Source organism: Mesocricetus auratus, unplaced genomic scaffold (genome assembly GCF_017639785.1).
Source record: "Mesocricetus auratus isolate SY011 unplaced genomic scaffold, BCM_Maur_2.0 Super-Scaffold_100042, whole genome shotgun sequence".
Taxonomy (NCBI): Eukaryota; Metazoa; Chordata; class Mammalia; order Rodentia; family Cricetidae; genus Mesocricetus; species Mesocricetus auratus.
Window position 1 is genome coordinate 10,234,496 of NW_024429219.1, and position 19,282 is coordinate 10,253,777.

Genomic DNA, 19,282 nt, shown 5'->3' on the forward strand with positions numbered 1-19,282 from the left:
CGTTTAGTCTCAGCACTCAACTGCTGTGAGAGTCATATATTCACTGAGACATCAATAGAAGGACTCTGAGTTTATTTCAAATTTTATTGCATATTAAAGAAAGAAAAGAACTTCCACTGCAGTAATACCCAATAGCCAGGTTTTGCAAAATAAGTGGATAAGTGAAAGATTACAGGAGACAATGCACAGAATATTAGTATATATGCCACTTCTAGTCATCATGATTAGAAGATACAGTGAGAGTCAATAGATAATGCATACATCTTTCATTGTATCCTAATAAGGGGTTTTATGCCAAAACTACTGTTGTCACTTTCAGATGAGGAATTGGTAGTTCAGGAAGATATTCTGTCCCTTAAACTTTAAAGAGAATTCCTTTCCTTAACAAAATTATGTAGCATTTTGGACTAGAGATACATCCCAGCAAGTCTGCACTGGAGGCCAAGATGGAGAAGACCTCCACAGCCACCATGACCTTAACCTTGGTGCTATGGTAGATGGGGAAGAGAGGTGACTCAGACACTGCGGAACAACAGCCTGCTGAAGGTCATCAAATTGACTTCATTGAGTGTGGAAGGGAGATTCCTGGCCAACACAACCAAAATGAATCTCCCAAATGCAAGAGTGCCATGGTTACCCAAGACAAATTAGAATGCAGTAGCTGAGTCCTTGTTACCTACAATGATGATATGGCCATGCTCATTTTGTGCATCGATGTCAATACATGGAGGAGAAACTCCCATCCACATGGCACAGAGAATAACTTGTATGAGAGAACAGATGGCAATGATGTAGTTGAGCGCCCCTGAAATCAGGTAGTACCTCACTGTTTTTCCAGGGTCTGTGACTTTGAAAGCCAGAAGCACAGTCACTGTTTTGGCCAACACAGTGGAAACAGCCACAGTGAAGACCACTCCAAATGTGATCTGCTGCAGGATGCATGTAGCTGTGGTGGGATGGCCAATAAATAGCAAGGCACACAGGAAACATGAGATGAGTGAGATGATCCAGATGTAGCTGAGATTCCCGTTATTGGCTTTCACAAGTGGAGTGTCATGGTGCTTCACAAAGACCTCAAGAACCACAGAAGTGAATGCAGAGAAGCACAAGGCCATTAAGGCTAGAGCCATCCCCCAGGGTTCAGCATAGATCAGAAAGATCACAGCTTTGTCAATACACTGGATCTGCTCTGCATTGCATACTGGTCCTCTGGACACTTCACACATGGATCCATATCTTACAGAGAAAGGGATCTATGGTTAGTACAACTTGAATATTTTCATCGACAGGATATTTTAATTCACTATGTTGAAAAAGCATTGAAATATCTGATTTCTGAGTGTATAGTTGAATGATGTGTCTGTACAGCAATGCTACCATTTCATAATATTCATTGTCTTTATGTGAAATGAAATTGAACAATCATTACATTGTCTATTAAAGTGTGCTAAATGTGCCATTTGTCATGTTATCAGGAAAGCACAGATGTTTTTACTACAATGACAAAGACAGGAGATAGAGGATGGGAGGAAAAAAAAAGAAAGAAGGGAGGTGAGGATGGGGATTTCGCCTGGAAGGACAAAGAGTTCCTCTGGGTAGAGTGGAAACAAACATCTCCTGTAGGGAGTCAATGAAGGTAAAGTGGGGGCTGGAGAGATGGCTCTTTGGTTAAGAGCACTGTCTGCTCTTCCAAAGCTCATTTGTTCAATTCCCAGCAACCACATGGTGGCTTCCAACCATCTATAATGAGATCTGGTGCCCTCTTCTGGGATGCTGGCAAAACATAATAAATAAATAGAATCTTAAAAATAAATAAATTGATGGCTGGTGGTGGTACATGCTCACGAGGCAGTGGCAGGCTGATCTCTGTGAATTTGAGACCAGCCTGGTCTACAAGAGCTAATTCCAGGAGAGCATCCAAAGCCACAGAGAAACCCTGTCTCCAAAATCACTTGTCCCATTGGAAACTTCATTTTCTGGACAGGGGCTGCAATCAAAAGAGCAGGCTGCCATTACTTCCTGCCTGAATTTTCTGAATCCAGTACCACAGTCAGCACTGCACACAGAGGGCAGCATCTGAGTAAAATTAGACACACGCTCACATCAGGACTTTATAGATTCCTTCCATAACAAATTTACATCATCATGTTAACATATCAATATGCTTATTATTCACTTAACATATTATTCCAAAGTATATGAATGTGTGCAAACAAATCAATATAGAGTAGCTTCACATACTATGCTGGAAATCTAGTAAGATAGTGGGTTGTTCAATGTGGGCAAACACTACAGAGCTTGCAAACATTTTTCTAGTTAATGTTTGGCAGTTACAGTTCTGTGATTAAGACATTCTCCACCATTAGTCTGCATACGGTGTATCTTCCTATCTCAAAGATTCGAACATGAAGTAGATCCTCCCACTTCATATTAAGCAATATCCCCTTTCAGCTGTGCCCTGAATGTATGGGTTTTAGTAAATTCAAAATATAGTGTACTTGATGTCCAAAAAGAGCCATCAGATCTCCTTCCAACATAAAATATACCGTGGTTGGGTGTAGTAACAGAGCTTACAAATTATGACTTACTGCTTGAATTGATCACTGATAGTGCCCATTTTAAGAGAGTTCATGAAGAATATGCTGTCCTCCAGGTCAGCTATTTCCTGAATCCTTCGATTTCTTCCTAGTTCCATGCATATTTCAAATTTTAAGTAAAATGTATCAGGGAATGTTATTTTCTGATATTATGTGTTTGGTATTTACATGTCTCCAGTTTACAGATGGCCATTTGTAACACTGTATTTTGGAAAATCACTACTACATTTTATTAGATATACTGTTGATACCTATGGTGTGTCCTTCTTCTGCCAATAGAACGAAAATTGGATCCTCTTGGTATCATGTGTATTTCATTTTCTTTATGTTAGTGTCATGGTTTCAGTTTTCCAATACTTCTGCCTTATCTTTACATCTTCTCACCTTATTTTCAACTTGAAGTACACTCTTAGTGAGACCTTTCACTGAGATTTTTGTTGGATTTCTTTTTTCTTTTCTTTACATATTTAAGTTTGATATTTTTCACTATTTTGTATCTTTTGGGATATGTTTGTCACATGCTCACACAGTTATTGTTGTTATGAAAGGATTTGTGATGTCCTTGCATTCTCCTGGAGGTGATTTGATTTTCTGAATCATCTTGGGATTCATTGTTTAGTAAGTAATGAAAAATATTCTCCTTTAGCTTCTGACTATAACATTTGGAGTTGTGTTGCTTTGATTTCTTCATATTTTAGTTCATTTGTTTCTATATGGAAATGTGCATATCTGGGAGTGTAGCACTGGTGGCATTGTTCTTAGGCACCTTATTTCTCCAGTGGATGCTTTTGTAATGCTCACTGAGGCACGCTTAGAATAAACATGAAATTATATTGCTGTACTTTGAATGAATATGTAGCTCAGTAGTTCTAACTTAGGCTCATATGTCCTTTTCCATTAGAATGACTCTCCTGTTAGGTAGAAGTTGATCCTTTAAAATTTAAACTACTGATTAGTTGGGATGTTTGAATAGGATACCTGAAAACCACGCACATCAGAATTCCTTGTTTGTTCAGAATTCTTAACATAATTAAAACCCATAATGGAATATATCATTTATAAATTTTCAAAATCATATTATTTTACTACCAATACATCCACCCACAAGATAAGGAAACTAGACACACACTGGTTTGTTTGAGTGAACAATGAAAGAATTAATAGGACCAAGCAATTTTCCTAGAGTTAGAAATTCCTTTTGCAGGATGAATTTTAGGGCTGGAGAATGGCTCAGCCGTCAATAGCAATCCTCCTCATGAAGAAGCTCAGGTCTGGCTTCTAACACCCAATGTGTGGCACTAATCTGTCTCCAGTTCCCAGGGATCCAAATCATTGTTCTGGCTTGCATATGCACCACATATTACAGTATTGTACAGAAATGCATGCAGATAAAACACCCATACCCACATGGAAGAAAAAAATGGTGGTAATTCATAGGGTATTTAAATGTGTCATGAAAATGTGATGTTAGTTTATGGCTACAGATATCAAATTAGGACATGATGGTAAGAATGGCTTACAGTAAATCATATAATAAAATTAATTATTTGCATAGGTTTGTCTTGACCCCTCCCTTATTATTAGCCCCTTTCTTTTTGCATCCATGTCAGAGGCTCAGCAGAAAAGAGGAAAACCACTATGTAGCAATCAGTATGATGCCAAGAGAATACTATTCAGTTTTAGGAAATGATATTAAACAATGCTAACAACCACTTATATATATTAAAACCAGAAACATGTTATGATATGATAAAATTCACTATATGCATGTCTGAAATCCTGAAATAGTTGATAGAATGTCCCATAATAAAAGTAGAGAAACATCATCTAAGAGACTAGAAAATGGTTGCTAGCCAGGAGTTGGAGGTGCATGCCTTTAATCCCAGCACTCAGGAGGAAGAGGCAGGTGGATCTCTTTGAGTTCGAGGCCAGACTGGTCTACAGAGCAAGTTCCAGGACAGCCTCCAAAACAATACAGAGAAACCCTGTCTTGAAAAACAAACACAAAAAACAAACAAAATAAGAAAATGAAATAGAAACAGTCATCAAAAGTCTCCCAAACAAAGTAAAAGCCCAGGGCCAGATGACCTCAGTGCAGAATTCTACAAGAAATTCAAAGAACAGCTTATACCAATTCTTCTAAAAGTATTCCATACAATAGAAGCAGAAGGATCTTTGCCAAACTCTTTGTATGAGGCTCCAATAACCGTGATACCCAAGCCAAACAAAGACAGAACTAAGAAAGAGTACCTCATGTAGGAGTGAACTCCACAAAGCTATCCGCCCAACAGGGTGGGGTCATGGTAGATAAAAGGAAGTGAAAGGAAAAGGGGCTTCCCTTTTCTTCTGGAAGCCAGCCACGCTTCTAACTCCTGGTCTATGTGACTCTCTCTCTCTCTCTGATAAATAAATATATTGTTTTCCCTATATAGCCACGATATCTGGTGTCAGAAGTGGGAATCCAGTGTCAGAAATAAAGAACTGATGGGCAAAGGAGTTAAGACTGGTTTAACCCACAGAAACTGTTGACCTAAAAAAGATAGAGCTCTTGGTCTCCAGATTGATGGCTGTGTGGAAACCAAGGGACTGAACAAGTGAGGAGGCCTAGGTAATCTATGCAGCCTTGGTTAGTATTTATCCTTGTCGTACAAATAGACTTTGAGTACCCTTAACACAATATGGGAGGCTTTCTCAGCATGGACTCATGGGGGAGGGCTTAGGCCCTGCCCTGGATGAAATGCCAGTTACTGGAGATCCACAATGAGGGGCCTCATCCTCCCTGTGGATCTGAGTGGAGACTGGTTTGGGGACTAGGGGACCTGGTGGGGTGGGAAGGGGAGGAGAGGAGGGAGAGGGAGCTGGGAGTGGCATGTGAAACAAGATGGTTTCTAAACTAAATAAAAAAGAAAAGAAAACCATCCCCTACACTGATCAACATGTATTTGGCTATTAAGGGACAAAAGTTCATCTTCTTATTACTGAGAGGATTAAGGAGGAAGTATTCATATGTTTCCAATATTAGAACAGGGGTGATGCTATTCAAGTGCTCTGTAAAGGAATCACTGATTTTCATTGGTAAATCTTCTCCCACTCCATTGCCTTTGCATTTGAGATTCATATGAACCTCTAGATTTACTTCCTCATGAGATAAAAATGTTCAAAATCTTTCTGTTTGGGGAAATATATCCTAATCCACTAGAATAGGACATCTGAGCATCTATTAAAGACTGACACAGATGACAGCACATATCATCAAAGAGAAGAAACTTTACCTTCAAGCCTGTAAAATCGGTTCCTTCCTGGTTGTTCATTGCTGGTAAAAATAGCTCATAAAGGATATGGCCCACAGCATACCCAACATTGTATATGTCATAAGTGCCATCACTAAAAGCCATGTCGAGAGTGTGTGATTAGCCATTTCAATGAGCCGTTGGATGAGCAATTCCTTAGATTCTTACACTGAGAAGCTAAGGTTTCACAGTTAAATTTCATCCATTCCAGCCTTGCCAAATGTTCATCTATGTAGCTGAGAGGATTCACTGTCTGGAGAAAATTTTTAAAATGGTGTTGTGCAAAAGCTAGAGTTCCTTGGGATGAGTCAAGCATGAAGTCAATCTTCCATGTAGTCACATCCCACTGTGAGATGGTGGCGCATATGCTCTGTGTACCTCTCAATTCCTACATTCTAAAGCTGACAGTGAGAATACTGTCTGTATCACCAAAAATATTAACGACATTTGTGGATGATGTCAAGATTTAGTTATAATACCATACAGCTCTTGACATGTATAAAATTCATGTTGCCTGCTATCATGTACAAAAAGGCAAAGCAGAGTGTATTTTTTTTCCATCTCTGTTCTCAAATATGAGAGAAATTGGGTACCCTGATCATTATCTGACTTGACCAACCCAACCCAGTTCCAGCTCAAGTGAAGCATGAGGGAGACTATGGACAGGGCTAGAGATGTGTCATTGGGAGCCATTTGATACAGAAAAGGAAATTGTTCTTGACCACTCAGGGTAGGATGGAAGGGTCCAAAGAGCAGCATCAGGTAGTATACACTCCTTGCAACTTGTGAACACACCTTTCTGCAAAGAGTTCTAAAACGCCCCCTTACCTGTTACTTCTTCACTCATCTCTGTTTCAAAAAGTAAACGTGGAAGGCCCATAAAGTCTCTGAATAGTACCCATGAAATACATAATTTGACATAACTGAAGGCCAGACTCCTCCTCATACATGTCTTAGCACCTGAGAATGGCACCTGTGGAGACAGGATTTCTTGCAAACTCACCATACAAAATCTCACCTGCTGTGAATAGTAGACATCCAGGGTTTACCCAAGTATAGAAGATACTACCAGTTAGTTCCTGAAAGGACAATTAGACACCTGTCTCCTCTTTTGCAGTAGTAATTATGAGGATTAACATGATTTTTCAAAGTAGATTGAATGCAACTCGGTAATTGTGACACAGTCCTATCACCACTTGCAGGAATCCATATGTTAAAGACATATTTGAAAAAGCATTAGGGTCCCTGTTGAGTTCATCAATGGATAAATAAAGACAAAGGGAACTGATATTTTATAGTTGGTTTCTGTAAAAATGGTAGTGTTTAATGAGGACAGAAATGTAAAGAAAATCATGTGTAATCCATACGAGGACTATCCTGTACTGGATGGTATTCTAAACCACTCCCAAAGATGGAAACACATTTTCTGTGGTATGATGTTTGGGTGACATAAGGGAATCTTGGAAAAATGTTAAAATTTCATGAGAGTGCTTTTCCAATTAATAAGATGAGGCATTGGCATCTTCGGCAGAAAAACTTGTTCATCTCTGGTTTTACTCAGAAGGTAAATATAAGGCCCCAAGCTTTGTCAAAATACAATACCTGATCAAGCTTACATTTGTAAATTATTGGATCCAATAAGAAAAATGCACATGATGTGTAAATCATGGATCTTATTGTGTTTTCCTATTAATCAACTGAAATGACTAAGCCAGTCAAAAATGTCTGATTAATGCACAATAGTCTGGGCTCATTTGGCTCTTTTAATTAGGTGAAAATTCCATATAGCATAGGCTTGCATAGCATTCCATAGGTAGCTAAGTTTTATGAATACTGAGACTAGGTGCTAACATGGTGTGTGCTTTAATAGAATGCTAAGGTTGCTATGTTCAAGGGCTAAGGCACACTGAGCAAGCACTGACAAATAACTCTAGACCTAACTAGCCTCTGCTAAGTTCAGATGCTTTCCCTTTCCCTACCACTATTAGACTTCCTGAGATAAACTCCTTTGTCTTTCTCTAGGTACATGGATAGTCCCTGAGAGTCCCTTGCAATCACTTGCTGCATGCTATCAGAATCACACATGAGGTATCTTCCTCAGTGTCCAAGCATCCATCAACTCACATGTCTGGATTGAAACATGAAACATGAAATTTTTTAATTTAAGTCATCCACTTTTAAGAAGACTACTAGAAAAACCGACATCCACACTGCAGACATTAAAATTGAAGGGATGTACGCCTCTGAACTTTCAAATCAGTGTCATCTCTGCACTGAGTCAGTGGACACAGCTGATAGAGGTGAATTTTGTGAAGAACTTCCTGTCGGTGTCCAGTCTTAAGAAGCTGCTGTAGAACACTGCCAACCTGAAACAGATGACCCAGGAGATGTACCCTGCCCCTGGTGACATCTATGCCAGACATATGCCCAATATTTTTCTGAGCTCTTGGAAACACTTAGAGATGTAAGAAACCCGAAAGATATGTATTTTGTGAGTAAGAGATGTCTACATTGCCAGGGATTCTGTGTCTATGACCTGGAGTTATTCCTATGTTCATGCTGGGAACAAATGACAAGGGAATACTGCTGGCCTCTGAGAAATGAAAGCCAGGACGCAAGTGAATCATCAGAGTCACAGAGCATGTCTATTCAAGGGGTTTTGGGTTCATTTGAAAACAATATGTTTTCAATGATTCAGACAATAGACAGAGAGAAGCTTTGACCTTGAGAATCGGTGGCACCTTATCTGCTGAGGGCAAACAGTGAAGACCCAACCTCAGATAGGAAAAGATATTTGAAAATGATAGGCATTGCATCCCAGAACAATCAGGTTAAGAGCGAACATAGAACAGGGAAGGGAATAAAACAGAGGACAGGACAAACAGCACAATGGACTGGACGAGGTGCCTTCCATCTCTGTCTTTGTTTGGCCTCCATCTTTTCCTTGTCCACCTACATAAAGATTTGCAACATATTCACATGTTTCTTTTATGAACAATAACTCAACTGAAGAATGAACTGGTGTTGAGCATATAGTGCTCTCATTATTCAGCCTGAACTCTCTTCTGGTTTCAAGAGGGATGTAAACTGGATGTCATTTCCTCCAGCATCCTTAGCATTAGAGTTTCCAATAAGTTCAATAAAACATTTTTGCATGAGAGAGTATGTTGCAGACTTTTAATTCATTGAGTCAGTTTATTGACAATCTCATACTTGCTCATTATGCTTCCTGTGTTTGCACAGTCTTGGGTCCACTTGTCTCTATGCCTTCTTTACCCTAGAACTTCCAGAGAAAACAATGGCACACATGCCTTGCTCTTAGAGATTTTCTGCACCTCAACTGCATATGCCCCCTCCAGAAGTCTAGAGAGAATCTCTTGGAGAGATGGCTCAGAGGGGAAGGGTGCTTACTGCTCCTTCTGGGGATCAGTGTTTGATTTCAGCACGGAGAAACACTTTGAACTGTTTCAGGTTATCTGAAGCTTATATCTGGTCTCTGGGAGCAATTTCAATCATCTCCACCTACACACAAACAGCACACATGCCCCTTAATACACATAATTAGTGATAATTAAAATTAAAATGAAAATAAATTCATAGAATTAAATATGAATGCTCTCTGAAAGGTTGATATATCCACTGGACTTAACACATCAAAGTATGAAATAGCAAATTGCAGGTGTAACGATGATGCCCATGCGTGATCTATACAGTAGAGGATAAGGTAGAGGATAATGTATGTTTGTGCATAAAGGCTGTGGTACCAACTCAACGGTTTATATTTACCGTGTTTGAAGGAATCCCATCTCTATTTCATGTGGAAGGATACCTTCAGGTAATTTCGGTGCAGGGTTCTTTTAGATACTCTTGACAAATGTCAGCATCCACTACAGAAAGCTCTTCCTGGTCTTTGTCATGTTACCTTCTGCAAGATACTAAAGTTTAACAGCCGTGTTTTCAGGACACACCTTTTTTTCATTTCTCATCATGAGTGTGCATGTGAGTGTGTATGTACATCATTCTGCGTCATTGTAACAATGTGAATGTCAGATGATTCTTCTTTCTCTCTCTCTCTCTCTCTCTCTCTCTATCTATCTATCTATCTATCTATCTATCTATCTATCTATCTATCTCTGTCTCTCAGACCTGTCTGTCACTGTACAGTTCAAACTGTTTTTGAACCCACCATGTTTACCAGGATAATTTTCAAGGTTTAGTTTGTTTTTTCCCCAGGTCATTCTGGGGATCACAGTAAGGTCTTTTTGCTTGTGTAGAAAACTCTCATCTGTTCCCCACAGAGATCCACTTCAATGAATAGCTGTACCCTTGTATTGATTACATGTAATAAATGTGCTGTATTTCTGGGTTGCTGGTGTGTCTCCTTCAGAGTGCACATAGTCTACCTCATCCCAGCATTTCTAAAACTATGTCTGTGGATTTTTTCCTCTGTCCATCACAGTGACCTAGTCTGTCTCAAAGCTGTGCAGGTCCTGATATCCTAAGGACAGCTCACTTATCAATAGCACACAGAGCACATGGCTTCATAAGGTGGTCAATGTTTTGGAAACAAGGTGGTATGGAGTAAATTCTGATCAGTGGCACTGAGTTTGATAGGGTTAAAATGGGATGAGGCACAGTTGTCCCTGGAGATAGATAGATGATTGTGTGTGATTTGGAGCCAGGCAATTTTAACTTGTAGATGTAACTCCTGGAGGAAGTAATAAATAGTGTTTCTCCACCATGTTATCCATTAAAGAATAATCATACCCTTCAACTCTAGGTGCACTCTCAGTCACTGACCTCTTTAGTTTGATCCTAGGTTCAATGTCAGGAGAATCCTGAGGCCTTTGCAATAGAATAACAGTGTATTTGATCCCCAAACTCCCTGCCTATATTTAAAGACCTTGGACTCTTACTGTTATTCAACTTCTTTTTTCCTTGCCTATGTCACTGTCCATCCATCTGCTATGCTGTTGATTGTATCATAAGAAAAGAATTTTCAATGCAATGAGGACATGGCAGTCCGTCTCTCCTGTGAAGAAGGTTTGAGAACTTGCCTAAGAATTGCAATCCACTATGTTCAGATGGATCATAATGTTGACTGATCAAAATGAAAGCATAGAGCAAAGGCATAGGGGTCTAGGTACACTCTCCTTTTCCTTTCATATTTTCATTTCTGGTCTTGATTTTCCTTCTGTTTTTTATTTCATTTCATTATACATCCCAACCACCATTCTCCCCATCCATATCCCCTTACCCCATCCCATAACCCCTAGACTCCTTCTACCCTCCCTGTCTCCGCCCTAGAGACTAAGGACTCTGTATGACTATGCAATGCATAAGTTAAAAATGAAAAATTTAAATGAAGCACAGTCATACATGATGGACATATTGTCATTTTGAAAATATTTGTGGATGGCTGATATTATTTGGTTTATATCTAAAAGAGTTGGTTGATAAGAGTACCATATACAAGCTATAGAAAAATGAATTAAAGCACAACACAATGGGATTCAAATTCAGTCAGAAGAGTTTAGGAAGAGCCGGGCGTTTCTCTGTGGCTTTGGAGGCTGTCCTGGAACTCGCTCTGTATACTAGGCTGGCCTCGAACTCACAGAGATCCGCCTGCCTCTGCCTCCCGAGTGCTGGGATTAAAGGCGTGCGCCACCAAAGCCCGGCTAGACTGATTCACTCTTGTGTAGAACTGTGTGGCCTTAGACTCATAGAGATCTTTCCACCTCTTAAGCTAGAGCTCATGGATTAAAGACATGTACCAACATCTCATAATTTCTGGATCCTGGGATTAAAGGTATGTGCCTCCCTTTGGTAGCTTTATAAATCCCCAGGCATGATTTACTAAATTGTAATAATTGTAAATAATATATCATCACATAAACAGATTCCTCAAACCATCAGAAGTAGCTGACGACATCATCTGTAACCATGTGAAGCTATGGAAACAGGAGCCTGGAACAAAAAGGCAAAAAGAGATCCCCATGTGATCAGCAAAAAAACAGAAATGAAAATGAAATTAAAAAGAACACTATTACTTGGAGATGACAATTTACTCTTGGACCCAGGAAACTCACTTGTTCAATGTCATAACTGTTTCCTTCTAGAGCACTAGAAAAGCCTACCTGAGATCTGGAGAAAATAATGGAACACCAGGGGAGCAATTTCATTTGGACACTAAAGTTATGCATACATGTCCTTCTTGTAAGTTTGAGGTCATTCTAGGCTCGAGGATGAAAGAGCCCATAGCTAGGTGATGGTGGGACAAGCCTATAATTCCAGCACTTGGTATACAGAGGCAGGCACATCTCTGTGATTTCTAGGTCAACATGATCTACACAGCAAGTTTCTGGACAGACAGAGCTATTTCCTAAAGAAACATTCTATTAAGAAAGAAAGAAAGAAAGAAAGAAAGAAAGAAAGAAAGAAAGAAAGAAAGAAAGAAAGAAAGAAAGACAGACAGACAGACAGGCAGACAGAAAGAAAAAAAGAAAGAAAGGAGGAAAGCCCATGTATCAACCACCAGATAGAAATAACCTTTTTTGTTTCATTTTGGTTTGTTTTGTATTTTGAGACATGGATTAATACAAACTATTTTGAAACTCACTGTGAACCCTGGAGTTCTTCAAACTTCCTCTGTAAATCAGGCTGTGGTCATACACAGATATCCAACACATTCTGTCTCCTACTTGTTAGGAACAAAGGGGAGTGTCACCACTGCCTGGATTGGAGCTCACTGTGAAGACTAGCCTGGTCTGACACTCAGACAACAGCTTGCCTCTTCCTCCCTAGTGCTAGGATTAAAAGTGCACAAGTATGCCTGGTTTAAATTGACATAGGATAAGCAATTTTGAGGCATTTGTGTGACTCATATTTATCCTTCTGAATCAAATAGCCTGTAGTTCAAGGACACCTTAGTCTTCTTACTGATACTGTCTTAACCAAGGAAATAGAAACCACAGATGAACTAATTAAGTATGGCATAAAAAGGAGAACATACATCGGTATTCTGGGTATTCGGGCCTCAGGTGGTTGAAGTAAGAGAATCTCTGTTTAGATTTATATCAAAAACAAAATAAAACACAACCTAGCAAACTAAAAGAATGCTTAAATCTAAAAGAATACATAAAATAATACATACATTTGAATTGAGGACAAGCTAGATTAACCTGCATGATATATACTGTACTTATGGAGCTGAGGGATTTCCTGTGCTGGAATCAGGTGACAAACCACCAAATTCAGGCAGGTGCAGGATGTGACTCCAGGCTCCAAGACTCTGAGAGTTTCCCTGATTGCTCTAAATCTTTATATACCATTCCACTGAACCCCCTTATTTGTAGACAAACTGTCTCTGCCAAAGTCTACCATCTGATTTGATAATTGAATCTTCACTCACTCTCTCCTTTCAGTATTTAGACCATTTAGATGGACAAGATCAGATCTAAACCAAGAAAAGTTAGACAATTGTTTGTAAATCATTCAATGAGCCAGGTGTTAATGGTATAACTCTATATTCCCAAGACTCAGGAAGTCTGAGGCAGGCTTATCTCTGTTTGATAGAGGCAAGCTTTGTCTGCAAAGTTAGTTCCAGGACAGCCAGAGCTATGCAGACAAATAGTGTCTGAAAAAAAAAAAAAAGAAATTGGCCAGGAGTTGGTGGCGCATGCCTTTAATCCCAGCACTCGGGAGGCAGAGGCAGGTGGATCTCTGTGAGTTCCAGGCCAGCCTGGTCTACAGAGTGAGTTCCAGGACAGCCTCCAAAGCTGCACAGAGAAACCCTGTCTCGAAAAACCAAAAAAAAAAAAAAAACCAAAAAGAAATCATGCACTGAAGCCAGGCAGCAGTAGTAGCACTTGCCTTTGATGACAGAGCTTGGGCAGGAGAGGCAGGCAGTTCTCTGAGTTCAAAATAAGCCTGGTCAGCAGGGAGATTTGCAGGACAGCAAGGACTAGACATAGAAACCATTTTTTGAAAAACATACATTAGTAAACAAACAAACAAATGAATAAATAAATGAATAAGAAGTCACTCATTGATCCAACACAGAATCACCCAGGTGTTAATTTTGCAAGTATACATTTCTTGAGATGGTATTTCACAATGAACACAAGGGTGGCTGGCACTCCTGATGTTGCCCAAAATGGCCTCCAACTCTCCACATTCCTGCTGTCCTAATCCTTCTTTGTTATGGGTTGTACTTCAGTGCCTGCTGCGCAGCCTGGTACCCAGAATCTGAGGAGGGTGTTGGGATTGATGACACAGAGACCATTCGGTGGTGACAGAAGGCTTGCTTAATTCTTACCCTGGCTGGTTATATACCCTGACACTAGAGGCAGGGATGGGGGTCAGGTAGAGTTGGTTAGTCATCAGAAAGGTCATGGTCAGGGTGTTCCCATGGGCGAGAACTTCCAAAAACTTTAGGAACTTATTGCTCTGGTAAACATGTTTTTACGGACACCAGATTGTTTTTAGTAAACATGTCTTCTACTGGTTACAGCTGTTTGCTATCAGGCTGATGGGGAAGTGAGCCTCCTGCCAAGGTCTCTTGTTCCCACAATTCCCCCTTCAAGGATGAGGTTCTCTAATGATGGGCAACCTGTGGGGAAGAGACCTCCTGCCTAAGACAGGGGTCGCCCGGTCCCCCAAAGATGGAAGGTGACCCTACTTGACCTAAGACAGGAGTGTCTCATTAGAAAATAAAAAAGGGGGAATTGTTTACTGGAGCAATCCCAACACAAAACTTAGCTTTATTCCACAGGACCAGATGACAGATAGTCTCTGGTGCTACCATATTAAATTGGGAATCCCCATGGGTGGACATTCGGACCCAGCCAATGCATCAACCTGTTGTGGCCCGAAGGTTCCAAATCAAACCAAGCAATCACAGAGGTGTCCCTATGTGTTCCATCATTTCCAAGCAACAGAAAGAATGAGCTAATCAGAATCATTTCTTCTTACTCTTGATAGGAAAAGCAATAATGACTTACAGAAATAACGATGCATGGCGAGACTGTTTTTCTTGTCTAGGAGGTATAGGCCAGCTATTGGTAGGTCCCTAGCTTCCCTAAGGATGGGCAATGGGAACATTTATTCACAATATAGTTAAAATGGATTCTGAAGTCAAAATGGCAGCACTTAAGACAAGGGGCTTTTGCCTGTTCCCACCAAAGGAATGTCATTTATTGGCCTGTTCATCCTAGATGAAACATAATTCACAATTCTCTTTGCAGTCAAAGGGTTCTAACACATCCTGAAGGCACCTTTCATGTGTTGGTTCACTTACTCAATACAGACACAGTCTGGATGTTCAGCAATGTAGGCTAGGCACCACTTTGTTTGGGTGTAGCTAAAGACAAACATTATCAAACACAACTTGTTTTATTTCCTTTTTGAAGGATGGTTTTCGCTGTAGGGAAGGAAGGCTATGCTTCCTGAATGTAACTCATTATGTAGGTCAGGCTAGCCCCTCTTTACCATGCTCTTGCCTATCTTTGAGTTCTCTGTGTTAGCTATTATACCTGACTAGTGCATTTGACTGTTGAACAGTGCACAGTTGCCTGGCTTTACTGATACATTATTTATGACTTATTAAATCTTGACTGAGGATTCAGAAAACAAATTCAACCTCAAGCTATAGAGATTAGACAGTGGGGATTCACACCTTTAATCCCGGCAGCAGAAGCTACAAGGTGGTGGCACACACCTTTAATCCTATGACTCAGGATTGAGTGATAGACGATTTCTTAGAGTTCAAGGCCTCCCAGGGATAAATGAGATTGAATTAGTCTAAAAGAATAACAGATCACACACCTTTAATCCGAGCAATAGTGGGGCATATAAGAAAGAAGCAGGGTCTTCAGTATTCAGTATCAACTGAAGACAGGAATTCTTTCATCAGGCAAGCAAGAGAGGCAGCAGCTTGAGGTTTGGTGAAGAGGTTGTGCGTGGATCAGTCCTTTCAGCTTGAGACTGAGGTAAGAGCTAGTTGCCAACTGCTTTGCTTTTCTGAAATTCAACTTTTAGTTTGCCCCCCAATATCTGTATCTGGGTCATTTGTTCAGCATATTATACCTGGCATTGTTGCAAGTTCCTGTAGTGACAGGACTTTATGGACAGTGTAAGAGGACTCCAGCACAGTCTAGTCTCTGTAGGGTGCTTCAGGCAAGTCCAGGTTAGGGGATTAAATAAGATATGTTATGTCTTGATATAGGTGGTTTGGTTGTGGGGTTTGGGGGCCAGTGTACAAGTGTTCTGCATTTACACTCCCAGGTTATCTGTCTGTTTTGTCTAATTAAGGCAAACACAATGTCTGTCAAGGCTGGATTGTCTGTCAATCCTGGATCTGTGATTTTCTATACTCATGACCTTAATTCTATTTCCCAGGTGTGTCTTATGTGCTTCGTGGATCTTTCATTTTTTAGTTGTCATTCTCTGAAAATATAAAGTCAAATAGTCAAGGCCAAAGCAACCACATTCCTAAAGAATAGTGCTCAGTTCAGCTAGTCATGGGTTTGGTTATCAGAAAACAAGTAGTATCCCAGAACAACTTGTAAACTATAGTTGAGGGAAATTATAATTCAAATAATAACAAAACATTAAACAGTGAAGCTTTTTCTTTTTTTTTTTTTTTTTTTTTTTTTACGAGACAGGGTTTCTCTGTTTTGGAGGCTGTCGGTCCAGCCTGGCCTCGAACTCACAGAGATCCGCCTGCCTCTGCCTCCCGAGTGCTGGGATTAAAGGTGTGCGCCACCAACGCCCAGCAAACAGTGAAGCTTTATTGAAGGGATTTTTAATGATATCAATTACAGAGCAGATTCTTTCCTGAATTCTAAAATGGGCCTAAGAATCTGTACAGTACCAGAAAGATCTGGAGTTGTAGAGCAGCCTTGTCCATTATAGATAAGTCTCAGAAATACTCAAAGGAAGTCCAGTGTGGTGGTTCTTGCCTTTTATCCCAGAGCTCCGGATTACAGACATTTGCCTTCAACCCTCTCTCAGGGCATTGCATTTCCAGTATCGAAAGATGTGATCTGCTCTATGTACATTCCTGGCCAGTGACTCCATGCATGGCTCACAGATCATTTGGTGATTTCCCATGGAACACAATCTCTCCTAAATCACTGATACTGACCTTGAGCTCCCTTTGAATTCCACACAGGTGTTGACTATGTTCCTTCTTTATCATAATGCTGAGTAATGGCCATTCCGGGCCATCAGAAATGGTTGTTCCCAGATCTAGGCAAAGCTGACTATGTTCTGGAGCACAAGTGAGGCCACAGATCATCCTGTACACAGCATAGCACACAAACATATAGGAAGAGCTAATTTAGCTGGGTGGTAGAAATGCATGCCTTTAATACCAGCATTTGAGAGAAAACGGCAGGGGGATCTCAGAGAATTCAAGGTCAGGATAGGCTCCAAAGTTACATACAAAAAACACCCTATCTTAAAAGAAATACCAACAAAAAAGAAAGAAAACAAATCATAATTTAGCCAGATGGTGGTGGCAGACACCTGTGGTTAAATATTGTTCATGATTTATTAAACTACTACAGATCAAAATAGCAAAGCAAACATACTAGGTGAGCCACACCTTTAATCCCAGGACAGAGTAACAGAGTCCACGCCTCTAATCCCAACACTAGAGAGGCATAAATGGCAGAAGCAGGGTTTCCAGTAATCAGTCTTTGTATTATTTTCCAGTGACATCGTGAAACTTGGTGAGAGCTCATGGAGACAGGATCAGCCATTTCAGCCTGAGGTAAAGGCAAGTGTTAGTGGCTTGTCTGCTTTGCTTCTCTGATCTTCAGCTTAAGCTTGAACCCCAATATCTGTCTCTGGGTCTGTTACGTATCATGCTACACATACCATTAATCCAGGCACTCAGAAGATTGAGGCAGGCAGATTTCTGTGAGTATACTTCAGCCTGGTCTGCAGAGCAAGTTCCAGGAGTGTGGGGCTGTTACACAGAGAAATACTGCCTCAAAAATCAATACCAAAGACAACCTAATCTTTACCAGAATCTCAGTTCGGTCCCTTTCCCAAAAGTAGATCCAATTGACCTGAACATGCCCTATTTATATCCTCTTCCACAAAAATAGGAAGGTTACTGTAACCCGGCTGTAGATTCTATACTTCTAGGCAAGGATTCCATAAAAGGTAAAGCAGATACAAACAATCTAATTCATTAATTAATTAATGAATTAATTAACAATACATAGACAAATCCTTAGTGTTTTGAGGTCACTTGGGGAATGGGTTTTTGCTGTCAGTGTAGTCTCAGTTCTTTCTGTTACCTGATTTGAGATGAAGTCAAAATGGTGTCACACACACTTCATACCACTACAATCAGGCAGAAGGATTACTGAGACTTCCAGGTCAGCTAAGGTTGCATAATGAGTTCAGGTATGCTTGAGTTACATAGAGAGAATTTATATGAAAATTGAAAATATATCATTGTACGGAATACAGTACATCCTATTGCTGTGAAGTGTTATAGAGGCTTTGGGCACTTGACTACCATCTGGGCTTTCCTGCTTTCCCACATCTGATTCACTCAAAAGATGGATGTAAAAGTCCAAGTAGGACTAGATTGGGAGATGCTCAGTTATCCTATGAGATGGCAGCTTTTGCCTCAGAGGTGAGACTATGAAGGGAAGTTTTGACAGGAAAGAGGGATATAAGGGTTAACAGGGTCACTTAGGCACTGGTGGTTGGATCCTAAAATAACTACCAGGATGTGCTGGGATTTGAACACCTGTTATGTGTGTCCTGATCAGGTAAGCCATTCATCCCCATCACATCACACAATCATACCCAGGGTCACCAGTCTCTCAGTTCATCTTATAATTCCTGATTTTGTTGTTTTCTTTGGTGTGGGTCTTTTGAAGCTGAAAATTCCATTTATCCCAGTCTAGTCTAGAATTCCATATGTAGCTTATTGTTATGAGTTCTGAAACCTGGAGCTAAACTTCTGTGCCCTTTAACTGAATGTTGAGGTTGCTATACTCAAGCTAAGGCACATTGAGCAAACACTGACCAACAACTCAAAGTGACTATGGACTTATTAACTGCAGATGAAGGAAGTTCCACAGAACACCAGTTGGTCATGAATCTCAGGAAAGCATCAAGAAGACAACTCCCAGTAATCAAACTCCTAAAGGGGTCTGTGGCTCACTTGACTCCAGGTTCTAAAGTTTTACAAATAATACTGACTCCATCCATTTCATGTATTCTCCCAACAAGTACCTTTGATTGAATGCCAAGCACAATTGGCTTTGGGATCTTTAACTTTGCTCTTGAGGATCATGAGAAACATTTGAAGATGGTTGCCAACAAAAGAGTCTGTCTCTCATTTGATTCTCCACTTTCTCATTGTCT

At 40.2% G+C, this 19,282-nt stretch overlaps 1 pseudogene; it reads right to left on the reverse strand.

The window, feature by feature from the left end:
• Positions 1 to 355: 355 nt before the first annotated feature.
• LOC121135764 lies at positions 356 to 5,992 on the reverse strand (annotated as a pseudogene).
• Between the last annotated feature and the right edge of the window lie 13,290 nt (positions 5,993 to 19,282).